General features: G+C 37.7%; 1 pseudogene; it reads left to right on the plus strand.

Annotated features, from left to right (window-relative positions):
* The first annotated feature begins 6,711 nt into the window (after positions 1–6,711).
* LOC117801656 lies at positions 6,712–6,805 on the plus strand (annotated as a pseudogene).
* Positions 6,806–7,722: the final 917 nt, after the last annotated feature.

The following is a 7,722-nucleotide window of genomic DNA, read 5'->3' on the forward strand; positions in this document are numbered from 1 at the left end:
GACCCTAGGACCATGACCCCAACCGAAGGCAGATGCTTAACCAGCTGAGCCACCCAAGCACCCCCCCAAAATTATAGCTGTAAAAAAAATTTACTTCAGTGTATTTTACAGTTACATAAAGACTATATTAATAAACATTTTCCTGGCTATTTTATACAATGAGTCTGTATTTTAACTGTCTGTATAATACTCTGTTTTAACCGTCTGGGAGGACTAACCTGATCCATCACCCCATAACAGTCCAAGGGAATACAGGATGGATTATAAAGGATTGTGTATCTTGATGCATATATTCACTTTTCTGTGAATGAGGTCATATCTCACTAGATTCTCGAAGAGTCATGATTCAGAAAAGTTTCAGAACCATTGATGTATACTGGAAGCATCTGCAGGCAAAAACACAACAAACCCAGCAATCATTTCATTTACATTCCTTTGCGTGGATGGAAGGGTTAGTTCTTAAAAGTAATTTAAGGGCACCGCATGCTATGTGAACTTGTACAATAGCACTCCATCTATTTGTAGAAAATGAAGATCTCAGGAATGGTGTTATCTATAAGAATTATATGACCCTAAAAAGAGCTTAAATTTTTCCTCCAGCTATTATTGAAGTTCGTGAATTAATACTTTTGATAATTTTATAACTTCCTCTGGAAGACAGCTAGTTCATTTCAGTGATTATAAGAATCAAGAACTGTATGGAAGGGTGCCTGGCTGACTCAGCTGGAGGAACATGAGACTCTTGATCTTGGGGTTGTGAGTTCAAGCCCCACATTTGGGGTACACATTACTAAAAAATAAATGAACTTTAAAAAAGAGAGAAATATGTAGAGAGTATGCTCTGATAGTATCCTTGAAGTTGTCTTTTTCTCCAGTAATAATCTTTCCTCAGTTCTCTTCCTTCTCTCCCCCCAGTCCCTCTTCTATTCCCAATACCCAGTCCCCACCTAGGCCCATTCTTCCAGGCTGACCCAAGCTTATTTAGTCTGAGCAACATTTTCAGGAAATCAGCAGCAGCAGATTACAATGAACAATTTTTTTTCAATTTGGCCCAAGTCTATGAAATTAATTTCCATTTCGACAATCACGAGACTTCCCTTGGAAATATCAGTGACTGCACAAGCCATAGACAGATCAAGTGTAGGTGCTCAATCATCTGAATGGGGTTGGGTTATGTTTTCAATTGGAACAAGGTATTAAGTGATTAAACTGTGCCAGCAGACATAACACTTTTATCAAGCCCTTTTCTATCCAAGCAGGCACAAGGATAGTCAATCCCTGGTTCTGAAAGTCTCTAAGGAAAACTTGGAATGCTTTAAGAAACCATGTTTGCAATTAAAGCACTGGCATTTTTCTTCCCATCACAGAATAAAGGCTGAATACCATTTCGGAAACTTTACCTTTCTTTTTATTTCAATAAGCTGCTTAAGATCTTCTTGCATTCATTGACAGGATTTTTGGCCCCATTCTGCTGCACTAGTCCACAACCATTTAATTATTAAATGTTAACAGATTACAAGTGACTTAACAAAGGCACATTCAGAATTCGAGATACCATTATCTTAATTCCTACCACAGCTAGCATTCATACAATACAGAAGATCAAATACGAATTTGGGCACCATATTTTGCCTGCCTTTTTAGAGATAGAGTTAGAACGCTGGTATGTCTTTACTTTATTCCTATCAGCATACCTGGCACATGGATGGGAGAAGGAGTTAATTAATAAATGAATGAATGAATATGCAGGGTACTCAGTGTCTATTTGACTATTTGAATCATAGGAGAAGTGGCAGCTTTTTAGTAATTCCTAGGATACTTCCTATAAGTGCTCTTAAGTGAAAAATACAAAATGAACGCAATAAAATACTAAATACATATAATAAATCTGAAATTAAATTAAGCAGTCCATGATCATAAAATTATTTTTAAAAGTCTTCCAACTGATGGAAATCAGAGAAGTAAAAATGAAATTTCCTTGGGAAGGCCGAGAGATTATTGTGTCAGGCATTGTTCTTAGTGTTTTGTGTGGATTATCTCATTCAATCTCCCTGGAAAACCTCTGAGACATGAACTATTATGACCATTTTACAGGTGAGGAAATCAAAGCAAGAGATGTTGACTCACTACTCAGCATCATATGATGGCGGAGCCAAGTTTCAAACGGAGGCATCTGGTTCGAGACACAGCTCTTAGCCATTTAGGTGGTACTTCACACAAAACAGTCTTAAACTGACAGTCACATGATTTGTCGAAAGATGTATAAGAACATGAGAATTAAATATTCAGAAAAATAGGTGCTTCAAAGAATCCAAAAATCATATTCATATTTCTAATGGCAAATAAATAAATAGGCAGCACAATGTGAACTGCAGAGTCAGCTGAGCTGGGCTCACATCTCTAAGTCCTCATTTTTTGGCGGTGGGCAAGTTACCTAACCTCTCTGAGCCTCAGGTTTCAACTGTAAATTGGCAATAAAAATACCAAACTTATGGAATTGTAATGATTAAATATAATGGATACAAAGTACTTTCTATAAAATAAGTATATAGTAAATAGCAGTTATTATTATGTGTGACATAGATTATATAAGATTATTGTAAGATTGAATAGTATCCTAATTTCAGCATTGACTCTATTTTGAAAATTGAAATGCCAATTTTCAGTTGAGTTAGGCTCCTTTAGCTACTTCCACAACATCCCAATGTTTTTCCCGATCTGATATCTTCAGAGAATATTTGCCACAATTAACACGAAACCAACGTTAATGTTCTTTGTGTTTCAGAGATAAACTTGCAAACAATCTCCCTGCCCCCCACCAAAAGTATTAAGAATATCTAATCTGGAAGGATGCCTGGGTGGCTCAGTCAGTTAAGTGTCGGCCTTAGGCTTGGGTGGTGATCCTGGGGTCCTGGGATCAAGTCTCCCATTGGGCTCCTTGCTCAGTGGGGAGCCTGCTTCTCTCTCTGCCTGCCACTCCTCTTCCTTGTGGTCTTTCTCCCTCTCTCTCTGACAAATAAGTAAAATAATTTTTTAAAAAAGAAAATCTGATCTGGAGAAGGCCTGAAATATGAGGAAGATAGATGTGCAAGGGCATGAGGGAGCTTGAAATGAGGAGACAGACTTTTTAATCTGGTCATTAATTTCCCTGTAAGAAGCGCTCTCTCTGCTAATAACATATTTTTAAATTACATGTATTTAATTATATACTTATTTTTACAAATTCTTATCGAGGTAAAAGATAAATATGGCTAAAAATAATAACATAGATTGACTTACGATGAAAAGGAACAGTGTTCTGCCCTTTCTTCACTTTCATTATAGCCCCTCATAAAGAATCATTTTAAATGTTTTCAATTGTTTCTAATTTTTTTTCCTGGTGATTACTACCATATTGCTAAATATGTTTATACACCTATTTGTTCATTAATTTTGGACAATGTCATAAACCTTTCTGCCATGGGAAATGCAGATATAAGTTACCTGTACATACCACTTCCCATACATTTTCCCAATATAGTTTCCTCACTTCTTACTTTCTACATTATTTATCGTTTNTGATTACTACCATATTGCTAAATATGTTTATACACCTATTTGTTCATTAATTTTGGACAATGTCATAAACTTCCTGCCATGGGAAATGCAGATATAAGTTACCTGTACATATCACTTCCCATACATTTTCCCAATATAGTTTCCTCACTTCTTACTTTCTACATTATTTATCGTTTTTAATTTTTTTTTTAAAGATTTTATTTATTTATTTGACAGAGATAGAGACAGCCAGCGAGAGAGGGAACACAAGCAGGGGGAGCGGGAGAGGAAGAAGCAGGCTCACAGCAGAGGAGCCTGACGTGGGGCTCGATCCCATAACGCCGGGATCACGCCCTGAGCCGAAGGCAGACGCTTAACCGCTGTGCCACCCAGGCGCCCCTATCGTTTTTAATTTTAAATAATACATTTTACATGTATTTCTTGATGCAACAACCTCAGGTAACATCCTTTGATTTCACACTTTAGCTCTCCTCCCATCTCTCACCACCCAAATAGTATTTTTTTTATTTTATATTTATCTTAGCAAATTTGAAGACATCATTCTGCTTTTTGAATTCATAAAATTAAGTTTATGTACCTTTTTATAAGTTAAATATAAAGTTGAAAATCAATGAAGTTTTACAATTGTGACAAGGTAAATATTATTCATTACACAACTGAAGTATTTTCTCTTCTACACCGTTTTTGCTTTTCCTGGAATTTCCTATTGCCTTTCTTTTTTTCCTTGATTTCTCTTTGTTGCCTCCATAAGTTTTGATAGAATCGAACCTCTGAAGTCTATTTATCTAAAACCTCCCTCCATGAGCTTTCTCCTTTTCTGCTCCAATCTTGACAAATTTCTCTCAAAGGTGTCTCTACAACTGATAGGCTGAGACATCCCTTCATTACTTTCCTGGGTGACAGCCAGTATTTTCTGCATTGTATCTAATGTCATTTTTTTAAAGATTTATTTATTTATTTGAGAGAGAGAGCACGCACATGTGTGCACAGGGTGGGGAGGGGCAGGAGGAGAGAGATAATCTCAAGCAAACTCCCCACTGAGCGTGGAGCCCAGTGCAGGGCTCCATCTCACGCCCCTCAGATCTTGACCTGAGCCAAAATCAAGAGTCGGACGCTTAACCGACTGAGCCACCCAGGCACCCCTCATATCATTTTATTTTTTCGTGAAGAATTCTAGGTTTAAATTATCTTCCTTCAGAAAATTTAAGTAACTGATCCACTATCTTTTGCTATGGCTGATATGAAGACCAATTGAATCTGACTCTTTTTCTGTTGTAAAAGTTCAGGCATCTCTATCCCCAGGAAACTTTTAGTCTTCTCTTTATCCTTAGTGTTCTGTACATTTATATAATGTATTGAATATGGGTCTGCATTTATTTACTGTTCTGAGCATTGAATGGGTACCTTCAATGTAATTACTCATGGTCTTCAACTCTACTGCCTCTCTTCAGTGGTCTTTTTTTCTGTTTCTAAAATTCCTATTAGCTTTTAAGACTTGGGTGCCCGGCTGGCTCAGTCGATTAAGCGTCTGTCTTTGGCTCAGGTCATGATCCCAGAGTCCTGGGATCGAGTCCTGTGTCGGGCTCCCTGCTCTGCTGGGAGTCCACTTCTCTGCCCCTTCCCTGGCTGGTGCTTCCTCTCTCTCTCTCAAATAAATAAAATTGTAAAAAAAAAAAAAAAAAAGAAGAAGACTTTTTTTTCTTTTGCATGTCCTTTATATTTTTATACCTTTTTACCTTTTTTTTGAAATTTACTTTATTCTTCAGTCATTCAATTGTATTTTAATTTGATAATCATTTTTAAATGCAAGGAGCACTTACTCCATCTATAATCTTTCTTTACAGCATCCCATTTTTATTTTACTGATGTATTATGCTTTCTACTTTTTCTGTGGTATACTTTAGAATTTTTAAGGACTTTTTCTATTGTTGTTGTTCCTGAACTATCTAGGGTACTGTCATCTCTGTGTCTGTTTCTCTCTCTCTCTTTTTTTTTAAGATTATTTATTTATTTATCTATTTATTTATTTGACAGAAAGCACATGAGAAGGGGGGAGGGGCAGAAGGAGAGGGAGAAGCAGGCTCCCGCTGAGCAGGGAGCCCAATGCAGGGCTCGATCCCAGGACCCTGGGATCATGACCTGAGCCAAAGGCAGACAATTAACTAACTGAGCCACCCAGGTGCCCTGTTTCTTTTTATGACTTTTTCTGGGTCTTTCTCATTCATAATGCTGGCTCTTCTCAAATGATTACAGATGCTCAGTGTCTGTTTATAAATAGGAAATAGTAAAATGGCTGACTGGTTGCTCTCTGAACATGGGTAGGGTCTTATTTACAGGCAGTTCAATTAATAAAATGTAATTTGGAAGCTGGCCATTTTATTGAAGAACACATACTTGTCATAAGTCACAGGTCTTTGCTCTGTAGTATCAATGCCAGCACAAGTTCCCTGGATCCACTTTGACAATTTCTCTAGAGAACTTTCATTATATTGTAAAATGATACAGTTGCCTATCCTCTACATGTTGGAGTGGGGGCATTGGTGATTTCACATATAATCAATTAAATGTCTGTTTTTAGTCACACATCTCACCCCCATCCTCCCTCACACCTATTTCTGAGTTCTGAGTCTTTCAGGGTTCCACAGGGCAGTGTGGACCCCTTTTTGCCTGTAGTCGCCTCTGCATATATTCTAGGTAGTGGCTGCTTCCTCCCTGATTCATTAGTTACCATTCCTCCATATATTTTTCAACTTCTAGAACTTTTACAAAATCTCTCTTTCGTAGTTAGATTCCTTTTATGTTCTCTCATACATTTAAACATGGTTTTCTATAATTTATTAATGTTTTAGGAGGGTCAGATTTCCATGTTGAATCAGAAGCTTATGTTTACAAAATTTAAAAACCTTTTTATATTGTTCACACTTTACTTATTTCAGACATCTGATTTATTGCTTTTTATTGGCAGTTTGTAATCAATCATGAACCTGAGTTTAATTTACAGTATAAATAGTTAGTTCTAAGGCACAGTCTTGGATGACTTGAATGACCAAACATAACTCTTTCCTTTGCAAACTATGCTTCAAAATGTGAAATGGATATAAAATATTTATTTCTAGGGAGTCCTATGTTAGTGTTAAGAGCCTAGAAAAGACAGTGCTCACTTCAGCAGCACATATACTAAAATTGGAATGATACAGAGAAGATTAGCATGGAGAGACTCTTAACTACAGAGAATAAACTGAGGGTTGATGGAGGGATGTGGGTGGGGGATGGGCTAAATGGGTATTAAGGAAGGCACTTGTGTTGAGCACTCGGTGCTCAAATCACTAAATTCTACTCCTGAAACCAATATTACACTATATGTTAACTAAGGAGAATTTTTTTTTTAAGATTTTATTTATTTATTTGACAGAGATAGAGACAGCCAGAGAGAGAGGGAACACAAGCAGGGGGAGTGGGAGAGGAAGAAGCAGGCTCATAGTGGAGGAGCCCGATGTGGGGCTCGATCCCACAACGCCGGGATCACGCCCTGAGCCGAAGGCAGACGCTTTAACCGCTGTGCCACCCAGGCGCCCCAACTAAGGAGAATTTAAATAAAAATCTGAAACAAAAAAGAGCCTAGAAAAGAAAATCTTGGATTTTTTGATATTTATTTATACCACATATCTTTTCAAAAGCTACTTGAACAAACCAGAAAAATCATACTTGTAGCAAAAGCATACATACCTACAGTTGGCATTCCATTAGTATTTCTAAGTTTGCTTACCAGTAAACACAGAATATTAGATCCTTCCTTAAAAGTACCTTCAGTACCAGGGTGCCTGGGTGGCTCAGTTGCTTAAGGGTCTGCCTTTGGCTCAGGTCATGATCCTAGGGTCCTGGGATAGAGCCCTGCATTGGGCTCCCTGCTCAGCGGGGAGCCCGCTTCTCCCTCTCCCTCTGCCCCTCCCCCCACTTCTGCACATGCTCTAATAAATAAAATCTTTAAAAATAAAAAGTACCTTCAGTACCATCACAATGGTCACAGCACTGTATTTAATACTGCAAATGATACACATTATTTGACCCTTATTCATCTATTCATCTTATAGACCAGTTCCAAAGTGGCTGTGTTCATGTCTTTCACCACTGTATCTCCAGGGCCTAGCATAGCTCTTGCACAAT

The sequence above is a fragment of the Ailuropoda melanoleuca genome, chromosome 3, assembly GCF_002007445.2.
Source record: "Ailuropoda melanoleuca isolate Jingjing chromosome 3, ASM200744v2, whole genome shotgun sequence".
In the NCBI taxonomy this organism is placed as follows: Eukaryota; Metazoa; Chordata; class Mammalia; order Carnivora; family Ursidae; genus Ailuropoda; species Ailuropoda melanoleuca.